Source organism: Schistocerca serialis, chromosome 8 (genome assembly GCF_023864345.2).
Source record: "Schistocerca serialis cubense isolate TAMUIC-IGC-003099 chromosome 8, iqSchSeri2.2, whole genome shotgun sequence".
NCBI lineage: Eukaryota > Metazoa > Arthropoda > Insecta > Orthoptera > Acrididae > Schistocerca > Schistocerca serialis.
In genome coordinates, this window is record NC_064645.1 from 167,975,249 (window position 1) to 167,994,848 (window position 19,600).

Here is a 19,600-nt window from a genome sequence, read left to right on the forward strand (position 1 = left end):
AACAGATATCTAAAGCCACAACCGAATGAGTCGATCGTTTTCCAACAACCAACTGAATCGACTGTTTTCATTCGGTTGTGTTATCACTGGATGTACGCCAGTCTAGCAGGTCAAACAAACTAAGCAAAGTGGGCAATGGAGGGCGTCTCTTGTCAGCAGCTTTAACCAGACAGAACTGCCTCATTTCTGTAAGCCAGATTGCTTGTGTCACATGTCACAGCCAAAGTTAACGTGGGAGAAAACTTGTAAAGTCATGTGTAGGCCTTTGAAATAATTTTTTTTAAACCAATTTAATAAAATATTCCATTTTGTACGTCCTTCCCTTTTCCAGAGGAGTGGTGACTCACATTGTTTACAAAAAGGTGTCATCCACTCCACTAGACGGAAAGACGGGTTGCCCTATTAGGAGCCTAAGTGCTAAGGTAGGGATCTGTTATCATATTTCTTTTTTTGTAAGTGGAACGGGGACTCACATGTAGCCAAGTTTGTCGAATTTCTTGACATAAGTGAGTAGTAACATGTTAAATGTTCAATTTTTTTTAAAGAATGTAATATTTTTAGAATATCGGATAGAAGTGCCCGAGGAAGGATTCGAACCTCCGACGGGAGGAGCCGCGCGAACCGTGGCTAGGCGCTTAGACTGCTCAGATACCCAGGACGACCCGCAGTCGCATGAAACAGACCATTTAACATACCTGAATTGTCTTTCATACAATTAACAACATAATTAACGTTTATTGCGGTCCGCGGCTCGTGGTCGTGCGGTAGCGTTCACGCTTCCCACGCCCGGGTTCCCGGGTTCGATTCCCGGTGGGGTCAGGGATTTTCTCTGCCTCGTGATGACTGGGTGTTGTGTGATGCCCTTAGGTTAGTTAGGTTTAAGTAGCTCTAAGTTCTAGGGGACTGATGACCATAGATGTTAAGTCCCATAGTGCTCAGAGCCATTTTCCGTTCATTACGTCTTCTTCAGCTTCCACCACAAAACATTATCTGCACAATAGAAACAACATCACTTAACATAACTAATACAGGAGCTGTTACGTATGCACAATTTTTTTCAACGACAGGAGCCACAGGACCTGTTGCCTACTTACAAATAACCTCAATAAAAACAACCTAATGCATATCTTCTTAACAACAAAATTCAGTGCCCTCTGGGGAATAACAGCCGAAAGCCATTATATCAGCACTTAACAACTTACAGGGGTGCACACATCCATACTCCTTCATCATTCATTATAAATCTTAATATGGTACATCACTTCGTGCATTGCCGGTCGGAGTGGCCGAGAGGTTCTAAGTGCTACAGTCTGGAACCGCGCGACCGCTACGGTCGCAGGTTCGAATCCTGCCTCGGGCATGGATGTGTGTGATGTCCTTAGGTTAGTTAGGTGTAAGTAGATCTAGGAGTAGCGTCTTTAATTCATAATCAAAACGTCTTCGGTCAGGGGTTCGATCCCCGCCACTGCCTAAATTTTGATAAATAATCAACATTGGCGGCCGAAGACTTCCGGCATAAGAAGTCAGCCTCATTCTGCCAACGGCCTTGTCAAAGAGGGCGGAGGAGCGGATAGAGGTTCAGGGCACTCTCTTGTCCTAGGGGCGAGAAATTGCCCCTAAAGGCGGAAGAATCAGCAATGATCAACGACATGAGGATGCAAAAGGCAATGGAAACCACTGCATTAAAGACACGTAACGTGTATCCACAGGACATGTGGCCTGTAATTGAAGAAGTGTCATGATGATCTCTCCATTGGCAAAAGATTCCGGAATAGTCCCCCATTCGGATCTCCGGGAGGGGACTGCCAAGGGGGAGGTTACCATGAGCAGAAGACTGAATAATCTACGAAAGGATAACGTTCTACGAGTCGGGGCGTGGAATGTCAGAAGCTTGAACGTGGTAGGGAAACTAGAAAATCTGAAAAGGGAAATGTTAAGGCTCGATCTAGATATAGTAGGGGTCAGTGATGTGATGTGGAAGGAAGACAACGATTTCTGGTGAGATGAGTACCGGGTAATATCAACAGCAGCAGAAAATGGTATAACAGGTGTAGGATTCGTTATGAATAGGAAGGTAGGGCAGAGGGTGTGTTACTGTGAACAGTTCAGTGACCGGGTTGTTCTAATCAGAATCGACAGCAGACCAACACCGACAACGATAGTTCAGGTATACATGCCGACGTCGCAGGCTGAAGATGAACAGATAGAGAAAGTGTATGAAGATATTGAAAGGGTAATGCAGTATGTAAAGGGGGACGAAAATCTGATAGTCATGGGCGACTGGAATGCAGTTGTAGGGGAAGGAGTAGAAGAAAAGGTTACAGGAGAGTATGGGCTTGGGACGAGGAATGAAAGAGGAGAAAGACTAATTGAGTTCTGTAACAACTTTCAGCTAGTGATAGCGAATACCCAGTTCAAGAATCACAAGAGGAGGAGGTATACTTGGAAAAGGCCGGGAGATACGGGAAGATTTCAATTAGATTACATAATGGTCAGACAGAGATTCCGAAATCAGATACTGGATTGTAAGGCGTACCCAGGAGCAGATATAGACTCAGATCACAATATAGTAGTGATGAAGAGTTGGCTGAAGTTCAAGACAATAGTCAGGAAGAATCAATACGCAAAGAAGTGGGATACGGAAGTACTAAGGAATGACGAGATAGGTTTGAAGTTCTCTAACGCTATAGATACAGCAATAAGGAATAGCGCAGCAGGCAGTACAGTTGGACATCTCTAAAAAGGGCCATCACAGAAGTTGGGAAGGAAAACATAGGTACAAAGAAGGTAGCTGCGAAGAAACCATGGGTAACAGAAGAAATACTTCAGTTGATTGATGAAAGGAGGAAGTACAAACATGTTCCGGGAAAATCAGGAATACAGAAATATAAGTCGCTGAGGAATGAAATAAATAGGAAGTGCAGGGAAGCTAAGAGGAAATGGCTGCAGGAAAAATGTGAAGACATCGAAAAAGATATGATTGTCGGAAGAACAGACTCAGCATACAGGAAAGTCAAAACAACCTTTGGTGACATTAAAAGCAACGGTGGTAACATTAAGAGTGCAACGGGAATTCCACTGTTAAATGCAGAGGAGAGGGCAAATAGGTGGAAAGAATACATTGAAAGCCTCTATAAGGGTGAAGATTTGTCTGATGTGATAGAAGAAGAAACAGGAGTCGATTTAGAAGAGATAGGGGATCCAGTATTAGAATCGGAATTTAAAAGAGCTTTGGAGAACTGACGGTCAAATAAGGCAGAAGGGATCGATAACATTCCACCAGAATTTCTAAAGTCATTGGGGGAAGTGGCAACAAAACGACTATTCACGTTGGTGTGTAGAATATATGAGTCTGGCGATATACCATCTGACTTGCGGAAAAGCATCATCCACACAATTCCGAAGACGGCAAGAGCTGACAAGTGCCAGAATTATCGCACAATCAGCTTAACAGCTCATGCATCGAAGCTGCTTACAAGAATAATATACAGAAGAATGAAAAAGAAAATTGAGAATGCGCTAGGTGACGATCAGTTTGGCTTTAGGAAAAGTAAAGGGACGAGAGAGGCAATTCTGACGTTGCGGCTAATAATGGAAGCAAGGCTAATGAAAAATCAAGACACTTTCATAGGATTTGTCCACCTGGAAAATGCGTTCGACAATATAAAATTGTGCATGCTGTTCGAGATTCAGAAAAAAGTAGGGGTAAGCTATAGGGAGAGACGGGTCATATACAATATGTACAACAACCAAGAGGGAATAATAAGAGTGGACGATCAAGAACGAAGTGCACGTATTAAGAAGCGTGTAAGACAAGGCTGTAGCCTTTCTCCCCTACTCTTCAATCTGTACATCGAGGAAGCAATGATGGAAATAAAAGAAAGGTTCGGGAGTGGAATTAAAATTCAAGGTGAAAGGATATTAATGATACGATTCGCTGATGACATTGCTATTCTGAGTGAAAGTGAAAAAGAATTAAATGATCTGCTGAACGGAATGAACAGTCTAATGAGTACACAGTATGGTTTGAGAGTAAATCGGAGAAAGACGAAGGTAATGAGAAGTAGTAGAAATGAGAACAGCGAGAAACTTAACATCAGGATTGATGGTCACGAAGTCAATGAAGTTAAGGAATTCTGCTACCTAGACAGTAAAATAACCAATGACGGACGGAGCAAGGAGGACATCAAAAGCAGTTTCGCTATGGCAAAAAAGGCATTTCTGGCCAAGAGAAGTCTACTAATATCAAATACCGGCCTTAATTTGAGGAAGAAATTTCTGAGGATGTACGTCTGGAGTACAGCACGGTATGGTAGTGAAACATGGACTGTGGGAAAACCGGAACAGAAGAGAATCCAAGCATTTGAGATGTGGTGCTATAGACGAATGTTGAAAATTAGGTGGACTGATAAGGTAAGGAATGAGGAGGTTGTACGCAGAATCGGAGAGGAAAGGAATATGTGGAAAACACTGATAAGGAGAAGGGACAGGATGATAGGATATCTACTAAGACATGAAAGGAATGACTTCCATGGTACTAGAGGGAGCTGTAGACATCAAAAACTGTAGAGGAAGACAGAGATTGGAATACGTGAAGCAAATAATTGAGGACGTAGGTTGCAAGTGATACTCTGAGATGAAGAGGTTAGCACAGGAAAGGAATTCGTGGCCAGTCAGTAGACTGATGACAGAAAAAAAAAAAATCCACAGCAGTACACAGGTTCAACGGAAGTATATGTGTGATCTACACAGGCATTAACTATCCAACCAACATATGTATCAATGTATCAAGTGTTTCTCTGGGAACAGTTACACATTCGACGTACAGTCTTAGACATAAAAACATCAAGGCCTTCTGCAAAATCTGGCAACATTGTTATATGCCGAAGTGGCTGCAGGACGTGTAGTCTACTTCCGAAACGTTCTGTTGTGTGAGCCCGTGGTCTAGTGGTAATCGTCATGCATTCTAAACTTACAATCGGCCTTAGTCTGTGGAGCAGTTCGGTACGTCCCGGCCGCTCCGTGTCCCGTTTCCGGATGTGTTGTTTATCGTGCTACCGCGCTACTGTTCAGTTTGGACGTTCCTGACATCTGATGGCTCTTTCGCATCGGAGAGCCACGATCAAGCTGCAGTTTGACACTACGTACTCTAAACCCAAGGCCCTCGAAGTAGAGAGATTTTTACGCGATGTGGTTCATGTTGACCCGAACGAGCTGCTAGGTATCCACCCACTTATCTACTGTCTCCAGCGTTGTATGTCTCAAGTCCACTGACGATGAAGCCTGCGACGAACTTCTGAGACGCTCGACGGAAGATTATCGGTTCTGCCACTCTGACAAAAACGTTGCTGTCGTGACGCCCGAGCATGCTGGACTGGGAATACAGAATGTGTGCGTGTTTGAGCAACCATTTGAAGTTCCAGCGGATTTGGTCACTCTTGCTCTTCGATCCTATAACACAGTCGGCGGACATACGGCCGAAAAATGGAAGACCTTCGAAACTTAACCTTTCCTTAAGGGGGAACGACAGGTCCGTATTGAATTGCACCGCCATATATCTTCGTATTTCACGGTCGCTGGTTGCAGGGCGATAATTATTTACGAAGGTCAGCCGAGGACATGCTCCGGATGTGGACAAGTGGGACACATGCATAGCGAATTCCTGCAACGCCTTCTCATGCAGATACCATCAGTCGATCAGATTCAACCGTCGATAGCAAACTCGATGCCGATTACGTATGATGCGGCGGTGAGACGGGGGACGCCAGCTGTCTATGACGACCCTTCTGTGTCGGCGCAAGCCTTGGACGCCCCTGCAATAGTTCCTCAGGAGCCCCCAGCGTCTTCCAGTGCCGATGCTTCTGTTTCCCTCTCGTCGAGCCCACGCGCACCGCTACAACGACAAGCCGACGGTGCGGTGGAAGTTGAAGAACAGGATACAGCGTCCTCCCCCTGCTATACACCGGAAACAGAAGCGAGACAGCGTAAACAGAAATCGCCAAAGTGCCATGAGAAACGGTGCATAACAACCGACGCAACAGAACAGCCCGAGACGGCAACGATGGATGGTGGGGTGCGCCAGCCGATAAACCGACCCGACACGGGCGATACTAGCGTACCACACGGCTCGACGTCTTCTCCCGCTACCGGTGGGTCTGCGCACTGTGGGAGATCACCGAAGCCCCGACCCCGGGGATGCACCCACGAGTACGTCTGCCTCTAGAGATCCAGTGGTATCGCCGCCCCTGGCAGACTGGGGGCAGGACATGGAGATGAAGGAGGCGTCTCAGGACCCTGACGATACACCGATGCCGCCAGCATGACCCACACCCGTCGCTGCCTATCTCTACGCCATAACGACCCTCCACACCACGACTACTGCCCACCTGTAATAGCAAGGACACCCTCCGCGACTTGATGGACCAAGCATGCCGCGCGGAACTAGCCGAGCGGTCGGGCCGCTGCAGTCATGGAATGTATGGCTGGTCCCGGCGGAGGTTCGAGTCCTCCCTCGGGCATGGGTGTATGTGTTTGTCCTTAGGATAATTTAGGTTAAGTAGTGTGTAATCTTCGGGACTGAAGACCTTAGCAGTTAAGTCCCATAAGATTTCACACACATTTTTGGAACAGGCATACCGCCTCCTCACGATCAATGGCAGCGGCGTACTTCTGCTGTCAAAACCCGTACGCTGCAGGATACGTTACGAGCTGCGGATTTGGATGTTGTTTTCCTTCAAGAAGTCCGATCAGGACTCTGTATCCATACCTAGGATATAACGCCTACACGATGCCTTCAGATGTGGGCGGCGGATGTGCGGCAATACTACTGAGGGAAGGGATTGTGGCAACTAATGTCTCTCCTTTACCGTCGCCCCCGGGGGGGGGGGGGGGGGGGGGGGGGGAGGGTGACACTCATGATTGATACAGTTCGACTGGTGAACCTGCTGTATGCTCCTTGCGGCACCGACAGAAGTAGAGAACGCCGCTTTTTTTTGCCGAAGACATAGATCTGCTCTTCCAGGGCATTGCCGACCACTTGGTAGTAGGCGGAGATTTCAATTGTGTGCTCAGACCATCCGACCAGGCGCCGCACTGTACTACCCGTCCAACACTTCAAGCAGTTGTAAAGGACTTGGCTTTGTTGGACAATTGGTTCATACAACACGGCGACACCTACTTTACTAGTCATTCCGCGAGCCGTTTGGATCGAGTCTACCTCACACGCAGCCTGCGATCGGCAGTTGTCTACGCTGAGATGTGGCCGGCAGTGTTCACGGATCACCTAACATATGTTTCTACTCTCACCCTCCCACGCCATCGCGTCCGACGAAGTAGAGGTCCGTGGCGCATCAGTGTGGCCCTTCTTGATGAGGTAAATTGAAGACGCGAAGTTGAGTCCACATGGAGCAAATTCCACAAGCGATTACCCGCCTACGGTTCCGTACTTATATGGTGGTTACGGTGTGTCAAAGCAACCTTGTGCCGAACATTAGCCAGCTATGGACGAGATAGAGCGCGCTGGTATACTGCGACCTGATTGCTACTACACTGCGCTCCGCGAACTGGCTGTGCTACCGCCGTCGCCAGAACGACAATCGGCAGAACAGCACGTCAAGGCATAGTTGCTACGTACCACCGCCGCACGTCTCGCGGGTGTACGGGTGACAGCGAGGACAACTGATGATGTTAGTGGAGAACGACCTTCCCTCGACCATATCGTTAAAGATAGAAGAAGACGCAAGAGGCAGCTCCTTACGGAGGTCGAGACGGGGCACAGATGACGAGTTGATACGCAAATGGACATCGTCCGTGCGTTCACACAGTCATATACACTTCTCTACGGGCGAGAGTGTAACATGGATGTAAGAGTCAGAGAAGTCCCATCTGACCTACCCGTCTCTCGGAACCCAGAAGTTGATGCTACACTCTTGTCGTAGGTGACTTTGGAAGAACTACGAGAGGCTATATTGTGCTGTGCTCCAAACAAAACGCCAGGCCCTGACGGACTCTCTCTAGAATTTTACAAAAGCTTTTTTGATCTCATGCGCCCACAGTAGGTCAGAATGTACAGAGAACGCCTGAACCCCGATTTTCAGGTATCATCTGAATTCACTGAGGGTCTCTTGATGTCGATTACCAAACCAGAAGGAGACTGTTGCCCACTTGATTTTCGCCCATTGACAATTCTAAACACCGACTACAAACAGTTGACACGCATCCTCCGTGAGAGTCACAAATCTACGGTATGGCGGCCATTCACATTGACCAAACCTGCCTCGGAGGTCACACTAATGGGTTTACGACTTTAAACACCTATCGAGACGCGGTGGCGCTCATGCAAACATGCCGCCTCCACGGCGCTCTTGTTGCGATGGATTTTGACCATGCTTTCGATCGCGTTGAACATGTTTTCTGCGGGCAGTTATGGAACACATCGGTATCCCGCGCAAGACGACATCTGTTGTGCTCCGTATGGTCCACGAGGATTACGGTAAACCGCTATCGGTCCGCCCTCGTCCGTGTCAACGGGTCCGTCAGACAGGGTTGTCCTCTTTCTGCCATGTTACTCGCCATTGCCCTCTAAGCAGCTCTTCATGGACTGCGGAGACTCTTGGAAGGACTTAGACTCCTCTCCGTGACCTTTCGATGTGGTGCATACGCCGATGATGGTATGTTCTTAGCACAGACTACTGACGAAATACAAAAAGCGCTTTCCTGGCTCCAACAGTATGGGGCGGTGGCAGGCAGTGTGATAAACCTCCGGAAATAACGCTACATGGAGGTGGGGCGAGACATGCCTCCAGAACTGGATGTATCTCTGTCTGACAAAGATCCCAATGCTCAAATGTTAAGGGACATCACTCCATCGACAAATACAACGTATGGCTGCCTTTATGTATCGTTAGGTCTTACGACTCCGCATAGAGGCTCGCCTCAATAAATTCAGACCGTCGGACATTTTTCAACGCGCTCAATACATCAATGTGTACACGGCTTCTCACCTTAACCATTACGCCCACGTTTTACCGATGACCGACATAATGGCTTGGAGGATACAGACAGTGTTTGGACACGTAGTGAACGCTGGTGTCGTTTTTGAGATCCGTTTTGTTACTCTTACTTTATCCTTCCACAAAGCACAGAGCGTTGGCGCTGTACCTTCGCTCAATGCGGCGACTCTGGCTTTCACCAGCAGACAGTCTTCAAATGGTTCAAATGGTTCTGAGCACTATGCGACTTAACTTCTGAGGTCATCAGTCGCCTATAACTTAGAACTACTTAAACCTAACTAACCTAAGGACATCACACACATCCATGCCCGAGGCAGGATTCGAACCTGCGACCGTAGCGGTCGCCCGGTGCCAGACTGTAGCGTCTAGAACCGTACGGCCACCCCGGCCGGCAGACAGTCTTCCTGGCATCCTGATAGCAGAGGTGGCCCCAAACACGCTGTGCCCACCGGTGCCTGTTGGATATTTATCGCCCTCCCTATTAGCACGGTTTTCGTGGAGCACAGCTACATGTTGTGGGTTAGACCGGAGACACGGAATCCGACAGCAAAGACTTATTATAGGGTTGTCCAACGCTGGAATCCGGCTAACGACATTGTACGACACCACCCTACGGTCGACTGGACGCGGGTTTGGAGAGCCATCCATGTGCCCTTCCTGTCAACTTTAGTGCGGTCGATGTGGTATGTGGTCACTAACGAGAAATTTCCGACCCGACGCTGGCCACATGACATTCACCTAACTGATGACTATGTGCCCCCGTTGCGCGACGGTAGACACTGATGTATACAGACTGAACTATGGCCCCGCACGCAAGTGCTGGAAACTGATCCGTCAGATACTGGCTTTCCTGCTACCCCGCCCTTATGCTTCGATTGTGCCCCTGGACCTCTTTCACCCGGACGCTGTCTATTTCTCGATGACCCGGATGAATATGGTCAATTGGGTACGAATAATAGCGATACACTACATGTACCGCTACAGCGAAAAGGAAGTCCTCGATTTGTGGCAATACATGATGGACGAGTTCCTGGTCTTAACGAACACAACGGAATACCGGAATCTTTTTGCCAACTATTTGGGATCGTCATTCATGGACCAACCGCACAGCTGGGGTGTGCCGGGAGTGAGTAGAAACTGACTTGCAGACGTTATGTTACCACAACTCCCCTACCGTAACAGAAACAGTCTCTGACTGTGTGCAGCGGTCCCGGATGCTCCGACCGACTGTTGATGACTGGTGATGTCCATTGCAATGACGACCGCCTGTTACTGGCCACCCGCTTCCATGACGTGATCCCAGCGGGCAATATGGACTTTCAGGTTCACATTTTTCGGCATAATTTTTGGCGTATGGCGCCCTTGTTTTTGTCACTTCTTACATAAAACGAATAAATAAATAAAGAAAAAATGTGCTGATGTGCTTAAGTGGTGGGAGAGGAGAGACATCGTGGCTAGTCCTCGGAATTTCACCCCTATCTGACTTGCCTCCTCGATCCTGCCGCTGACTGTGCTACAAAGAAGAAAATAAAATAAAATAAAATAAAATTTGTCGCCTGCCCTGGTTGATGTCCGGCCGATGCATTAGTTTTTCATTTATTGTTCCGTTTCCATATGCAAGAGGTAGAAGAAATACAGTAATTATTTTTTGCCTGAAAGCAGAGGAAGCTTCTCTTTTCTAATTTAAAAAAAATGGTAGAGCAATTGCCTTAGAAAAAAGGAAAAGAAATGAAGTTGGCAGAGCACTTGCCTGCAGAAGGCAAAGGTCCCGAGTTCGAGTCTAAAAAAAAGTGGTAATCGTCATGCATTCTACACTTATAGTCGCGTGTACACATCCAGCCGTTTCCTTTTATTTATTTTTTTTTCTCCTCATTTCCTGATGCCGTCTGAAGTTATGAGACTGACTGAGGATCGAAGATAATTCGCTTCATATTCTACCCATCAGTAGTAACAAATACTTCCAGAAACAATTCCGTAAGACAGCTCGTGACTGCGTCGCGATCGTAATTGTTCACGCTCGAGAGTTTCCTCGGGTTGCAGCGGCTACCGGCCACCGGCCAGACGCCACCCGCTGCCTGAAATCGGCCTCCATCCAGATGAACGCGGCGCGGCGCTGTCAGTGTACATATCAACCGACATTTTCGAATTTGAAGTTCTAGTGATCATCTTGCAGTTAAGCATTTGATTTTGCATACTTGAAAACCATGAACTGCGGTTAAGCGTTGTAACATTGGGTCGCAAGTGGAAAATGGAGTAACATCTGCAACACAGTATTTACTTTTGGTATAATAGAGGGGTGAATGCAGAGGAGGCAGCTAGAAAGATTTGAACTGTGTACGGAGCGAGTTATTTGGGAAAAATATGACAGAAAAAGATATTATTGTTTCAAGAAAGATCGTTCTGGCATAAATGATCTAACACAATAAGATAGTCTCGACTACTGACATAAATGGTGGATTACCATTTAACCATCAAGCGACATTTACATTCTACAGGCAAAGTTAAGAAGTCTGGTGTAGGAGTACCGCATGGCCTTATTGGAAACAATGAAAATCAACGGAGTAACTATTATTGCAGATTTGCTTGAGTATCATCAGGTCGCTCATTGAGCATTCCTTTGCAATACTGTTACTGGTGGCGAGTTATGATGCCTTTATCGTTAACTTACTAAGAAGAAATGACAGGCTGAGCCATACCGAAAGGCTTAAACTCGAGCAAAGAGTAGTGTGAAGATAATAATTTCTTTTTCATAACAGCGGTTCACAGTCATGTAAATTTTTTGAAAGACATGTTCACACCAGTGACTGTTAAACTTGTTATTTCCACTATTGCAATTTCGGCCTTAGGCCATTATCAAATGCCAATGTTTTGGCTTTGAGACATATCAACTCTATACACGCTGACACATTTATATGTCATTGTTATTTGCAGCATTACGGATGTATATAACACCAAACGACAACTACATATATAAATGTGTCAGCGTGTATAAAGTTGGCATTGCTTAGAGCCTAAACATCTGCGCTTGATAATGGCCTATGCCCGAAATTACAACAGTGGAAATAAAAATATTAACAGTCACTGGCGTAAACATGATGTCTTTCAAAAAATAATATTTTTTATCTCATACTTCCAAAAGTGAGTTTTGCACTACGAATTCTCCTCCAAGAGTGTGTCCATCACAGATGGAATTTGATGCCAACATTTGAGACACTTTTGGGTCACAGTGCAAGAAAATCGACCGACAAAACTACGTCACGTGTGGTACTGCATAATAACGCACTCTGTTGACTTGAGAAACAAAACTATCCAGGAGACTGACAGGGAAGTCATCTCTTAGGCTCTTGTATTAATAGGAAAGTCATCTCTCAGGCACTTGTCCCACTGATGGAATGCTGGTAAACTTTTACCTTTCCCACTCTTCATCGATCAACCGCCAAGGCAATTCAGTTCTAGACGGAAATGAGTGCTCTTCAAACTACACTGGTTTAATGACATCGTTAGAACCAGTAGGTTTATAATGGGGTAGAATTCAATAACTACTTTAGCATTGTCAGATTGTTTTAGATATTGTGAAAGAATATACTGTTTCAGATTAATTTCTCTTTGTTGATTTCTGTTGTGTTCAATCATCTAATGGAAAACGATATTAAAATGGTCACTATACTAATGCAAATTAAACTCAACTTACTACACAAACATCACAACAGCAGTCTATCTTAATAAAGCATTAAGTGTCTGTAAGATGATTGTGCTTATTTTAACACGAATTAGTAGGATATTAACGACTTTTGACTTCTAAAAGGTCTGTATTTACTTCATTTCCTGTATCATAATCAAGTATTATGAAAATGTGGCAATTCATGGACAAAATTATGTATTCATAACAACAAATATGTCGGCAGAAAACAAAGGCAACATTATAAATTTTGCAGTAACATATGGTTTTCCTTCTGACGCTAAAGGTTACTGACAGTAGCAAGACGAGTTTTGACCTAGCGTTGTCTTATGATTCCCTTATTGAGTTTCTACCTGCCTGCTTGTAGCTCTCCTACAAAAGAATTAAAGATCTGGCCTTCAGCGAGTCTCAAAAGGCGAACGAAAACCCTTGGCACTTGGTGGGCAAGCACGTTACCTCGAAACTAGCGAAGACCTGCGACATACCCGTTATACTTATTGGCCGCTATGACAGGTGAATCGCCACATAAGAGACGAGAGTAGTTGTTTTTCCTGTATGGGACGACTTTCGTGGACTCAAAAGCATTAACTGATATCCTTACATAACATCTCAAGAGAAAATCACTCACATTATTCAATTGAAATGACAGGATAATGTCAAGTGAATTTAGCAGAATCGTCGGTCACGGAATTGCAAAACATACTCTGCATTGTTGCCAAGTTTCAGTTATACTACCAGGAAGGATACCAGCTGATGTGTTATGAGTGATCTCAGAGTGACTATAGCTTCGTCTGAAAGTTGTGGGTGGCAATGGCCGGAATATCCTCATTATATGTCAATGAGTCTGTGAGGTAAGTGATTCATGAAAGGTTATTGTTAGCCAGGGCCATTCTTTTGTAGGGATTTTTGAGTTAGATTACGTTGCGCTAAAAAATATTGTGTGTCAGTTTAGTGACGATCAGAATAAGTAAAGAGAGAACTGTTTGAGTTCTTTGAATTTTGCTCAGTTGTTTGAAAATCAAAGAACGTAGAAATTTACTAGCACAGTCATTCATTATTTTTCTAAGGAGACGTTTTAAGTCGTACTCGCATTTCTGTAACTACGTGTAGGTGCGAGAGTGTAATTATTTGTAATATATCGATGCACTGAGTGCAAACGAAACGCCATAAATTAATAACTGCGACAATGATTTGTGTTTTACTGTCTTAATCGGACCGAAAAATTGAAAACGTATTCAGAAGAGACGATTCACAATTTCTCCGGTGGTTGAGTTGGCTGGTGTCTTTTCTATACAATATTGTTATTGAGATCACCGTCACTGGCACACCCACCAGAAGACAGACATGACCTGGCTTCCTGTTCAGCTTTTCTGACGGATAGTCTGCCGTTGCTCGAAACGTGAAGAGTTAAGGTGAATTCAAATATTCCGTACGACCAAAATATGGTGTTTCTATTCTCGCAGGTCTGATATTCAAAAAATAGCTACAATAAGCGACAGTAAAGCGCCTGTGAACCAACAATTAATAATGCAGTCACAATCAGTGGAATCTCACAAACTCCATCTGTCATCTGTTAATTGTGAAAAACTACTTTTTTCATCTGCGCAGCACCGCAATATGAGCTCAAGAATTTCGTAGGATTCCTATGCTTAATTTCGTTGTGATAGTTTTCAATGACAGTAGAGGAGGAGCAAAACCATCTGACTTGAAATATACAACAGTAGTTCATCCAAAGAGGTATCAAGAATGTGAGCATTCACTCATTGCTCTAGTATAGGCTAGGTCTGAAAGGAGCAGGTTCCCATAAAGTAAACGATGGGAGACACTGTAATTAATGCATAAAGTAACCATCTCGCAAACGCAAATTTTCGAAATTGCTGTCACTTATTAAACATGAATTGTTTAGAAAGTTACAACTATATCTAGTGAAAAGAGTAGGTTAATGCAACTCCTGTTCGTAACTAACACGGCGGCAGATGAAAATTTGTGCCTGACCAGATTCGAACCTGAATACGTGGTGTCTTTTCTTTCGGACATGTCCGGAAGAACAGCCGCCACACATATAAGCATACACAGGGAGTTTCAGGATGAACAGTAGAAATTTTTGCAGGTATAGACCAGTTCCATAAAAAATTCCATATCAATGTGTCCACTTTTTATTTAGTACAGAGATACAGCTGCTAATATGTAACCCTAAAAAACTCAAAGCAAAGGCAAATGAGAACGTTCAAAGTTTATTTTCAAAAATTCCCCCACCAACTTCAATGCACTTATGACTTCTCTTGATAGCACCACGTGTAGCTCTTCTGAGGTCGTCTTTGCGTTCTTTTACGATAGCTGCACTATTCATAATCCGAACGATCAAATCGCCATTTGGGTTTACTTTTTCTTTGTAGACTTCTCCTTTCAACCATCCCTAAGATCAAATTTCCATAGGGATAAGGTTCGGTGACTTTGGAAGCCAAGAAAAGTGCCCATATCTACGGCCCAATCTTCAGGGAAATGTTAAGTTTAAATGATGCGTCACCTGACGACTAGAATGAACTGGAGTCCTAGCATGCTGGAGGAACGTACGCATTCTTGCAACCTCTTCCAATAATGCTGGAAGCTCATTTTCAAGGAAGTGTATACAACGGGGTCCTGTAAGGACGAGCAAACGAAACGAAAATGCGTTGAACCCAGCTTTATATACTCAATAAAGATTGGCACATGTTTTATGGCATTTTTTCGGCAATTTGTCTCTAATATCACCTCCTACGACATTTACAATTCCTCCTGAAACATCCTGTATAATTATTCAGGTCTCGACGGGCCATCGGGAATGGCTGCGAGCGAGTGGAATAATGGACAGGAGGGTACCGCGTATGTGGTATGCGGCAATGATGGGTATTTGCATCTAACGAGGAGCGTGTGTAGACAGGTCCTGCAGGCAGGTTGGCCGTTGTGTCTCGATAGTGGAATGGTCTGCGCCTCTGCCTAGTTAGCAGGAAGCCCAAACCCCGACCCCGGTCGAGCAGAAATCTTCATCTGCCACCGTTTGTGTATTTCCACGCCATGTAACAGTGTGGATGTCTGTCCTTCGATATTTAAGATGCGATTGTTTCTTGAGGCAATACAGGTGATTTGCGAATATTTGTCTTGCCATTAGTGTAATTGGACTTCAGCGGTATCTATTCCTTGTGATGGCGCTAACCCATGTCTTACACGTGCGAATTAGATTGCAGCGAATATTTAGTCAAATAACAAATGCTCTGTATACAAGTATTTACGAACGATATAAGCAGATAAGCAGCAAGCTGCAACATGCAGTACCTGTGTAGTGAGTCACTTCAGCTGCATACCCGACGGTAATATGTGTCAAGCAATTCATTGCAGAAGTAATTTAATACCTGCACGATGATCTCTGCATAATGTATTATTAGCAGCTCGTGAATGGAGTACTATGTTCGTTAAATCAGAGTACTCAAGCTGAAGCCAAATAAAGAGAAGCGACGACGCCACCACACTATCTTTACTTAGGTAGTCAGCGCTAAATTATGTGCGCCACCATAAACGTTACTGTAGGCAGTTTCACAGCATAACACCACCACATCCACTGACAACGTGTACCATTGTCATCACACAGTTGTCACTCGCAGTGACTACAAGTTGCTGATGGTTGTCAAGAATAGAGAAAAGCGCCTCATGAATGTGAAGTTCCGTTTGCATTACGCCTAGGACAGAGAGAATCCTAAATAACAGTAAGAGGTTACCCAGCGAATGGAAGAATCCACGTATTGTCTGGAGTTCTTGTTGTTTGATATTAATGTAGTACCCAATGGTTTAATACAAACGGTTTCTTTTGGCTATCGGAATACTCATATGGGAATTATCAAAGTGTAATTGCTAGAACACTTAATAACACCTCAATTTGGATTGAATAAGCGATGTTAATTTGATGTTTCCTGACGACCTACTGAATGAAGTCTTAAGTGCACTCACAGTTGTGTAGCCAGCCGCATGAATTCTGTTAAGTGTTACGGCAGCTGGCAGTCATTGTTGAATACAGACATGTGCAAATATCTTCACTGCTCTAGGGGAACTCGTCTTCGTTTTTTCGAACAGTAATTACCACAATAACATAAGGGCTCATTATGCTGAAGAACTTGATGCCCGCAAGTCCTTAAATAAAAATTTGCGAGCGGTAGGAATGCATGAAAAGAAACAGACTGTTGAACAAATGAGTGGAGAGATCCCTGCTTTTTGCGTTTCCGGTAGGGCCTACGATAAGAATCTGGTATCATATTATACTTCAGAACCCTAAACCGTTTATATTTTCACTTCATACTAAAACAAAAGCTATGATATGAGAAGAGGATTTACATGCTTCTCAGAAAAAAAGGGGGATGATACGGGAGAAGGAAATGATGTACACGCTTCCAGGACATAATATTTCCTTGTGTGCTACCACTGCGTGCATGAAAGCTTTGCAGTTAATTTTTGTGTGCTGGATAAATTTTGATATCACCTCACATTAATTTGTGGAAAGATTCCTATTTCCTTGAGAATCAAATAGAGTGGACATTTCATCACTGGTTAATATTCTGATGGCCAAAGACATGATACCCGTTCGAATTGCTCCATGGCACTTGTGAGTAAAGTCTAACGTTGGTTATTATAAGAACATGCAGGCAGTGATGTCCGCTCACTGCACTCTGAGCCAAGGAGATTTCTTTCTGTTTATGGCGAAGCGTCTGCTGCAGTGTCCACGCTCAGCCAATATAAACAAGTCGCGGCTGCCACACGGCACTGCTAATCAGTGCACTTGTCGCGAGCCTCGGCAACGAGAGCTCACTGTCTCTGCTAACGATACTATGGAGTTAATACATCCTACCTAACGTAATATACAGGACATAGGTTGGGTAAAAATTCAGTTTGCAGCAACTAGCCATTGCATTAAAATACTTTACAGTTATATTTAATGCAGTATTTATTGTTGCTTGTCTCTCTAATGTTAACAGTATTGATTGAGATTGTGCGTGAACAGGACATAATACACACACACAGTCATTGATTCAAGTCAGAGTGACGACTGCAGTCTGTTGAAAAACACATGCGTCAATCAGTTCCTCAGTTGGCGTCGAATGCATGAGATTCTTTAGTTACCTTGGATTGTATGAATTGTGAGGAGGAGACTGAAAGTCAATGGACTCCACATGGGTTTTGTGGACGAGTATACTTTTAGCAACCAGCCCACCCACCATCATTACGTAAGATTTCTCGAAGGCGTCGGGGCATTGATTCCACTAAGGTTCTCGATCGTGTAGCGTGATGTTTTACTTCCCACCATACGTTTTCTATATTCGTTCAAAGGTTGCTTGCATTTGTAGGTCCACATGGTATTGACCTCGTAACCTCTACCTACAAATTCTTTATCGGGTTGAGGTCTGTGATCGTGGATTCAACAGCTTTATCCTCGCTTGGCCCTGAAACCAATCTTTCACTGCTCCGCTCTGATAGATGGGGCTGCGGTCCTGTAAATAATTTGTTATCTCGTTACTTCATATATTTATATTTAAATAACGTATTTGTAATAAGCACATTTTATCAGTATTTTCCATAGTGTTTAAGAATTCAGGCCCTATCATAGATAAGTGATCTAGATTCACCAGTCCGATTAGGAATGTCGTCTACCGAGTCGTAGTCGGAAATCCATATGAAGATGACGAGCTTAATCCGATTACAACGATCCGGTATCGAACTGTAATTACAGAAATGGGATAATTTGAACGTCTGTATTGATACATTGCTGCACACATAAATTCCTTTGGTGGAATAACAGGTAGCAACTGTCTAAGAAACAGTGAGGAATATGTTTACCAGCAGCAATGTAACGTAATTATAACCTATATTAATGTGATTCAAATACTGAATAGAATAATAAACATCTGTTTCAGTGGTGTGACGATACACCATATCGGATTTGCTGATGAAATCATACTACTAATACTAATGCTAATAATAATAATAATAATGAACCCCGTGTACACCCGGGAAAAGAATAGGCCCCCGGTATGTTCTGCCACTCGTAAAAGGCGATGAAAAGAACAAACCACTAACAGGGCTAACCCCCCTTTTAGTGTGATTAGTTCGTTCAGGACAGAACTAATGAAGCCTGGGACAAACGCTGTCATGGTCGGGGACGACACTCGAACTCTATGCCCGTCCACAATGGTAACGACACTGCTAGCCACACGGAAAATGATTTAAATCCAAATATACTTCCTGCAACCACTCTAGAAGGAAAACAAAGACAGAGGATGAGATGGTCAGATGAAGTTAACCGACACCTCACGTTCTGTTATTACCAAGCAACAAACTTAGGAACCAACACAACTGGATGCAGATCACTAGTATACACAACATTGATTACCAGATACCCAGAATTAAATTTTTTAACAGAACAACGACTAGCTGATCAGATCCGTGTAATAATAAAAAATTACAGGATACCCCAGTCAGAATTAGAAAAGATCAAACAACAAGTACAACAAATACTGGAGCACAATAATGTGCAATCAGAAGGAGAAGAAAGTACAGTAATGGACTCAAACATCTCAGAGCAAACAAACAAAGAACAACACACATCAATTAAACAATCAGAGGAAAACGAAATCTTAAGACAGCCTGCAGGACAAGCACAGATAGAACACGAAGTGACACATATGTTAGATATAGAAGAAAAATTTCAGCTGACATATATAGAATACAAAGACACAAATACCAGACATTAGACCATTCTTGCATAGACCACCAAATAACCCACAAGTCGAAACAACAATAACAACTATCAACACAATCATACACAACAAAATAAATGAAAATACAACTATAGAAGAGTTACAACTACTAGTTTATATAGGAGCACTCA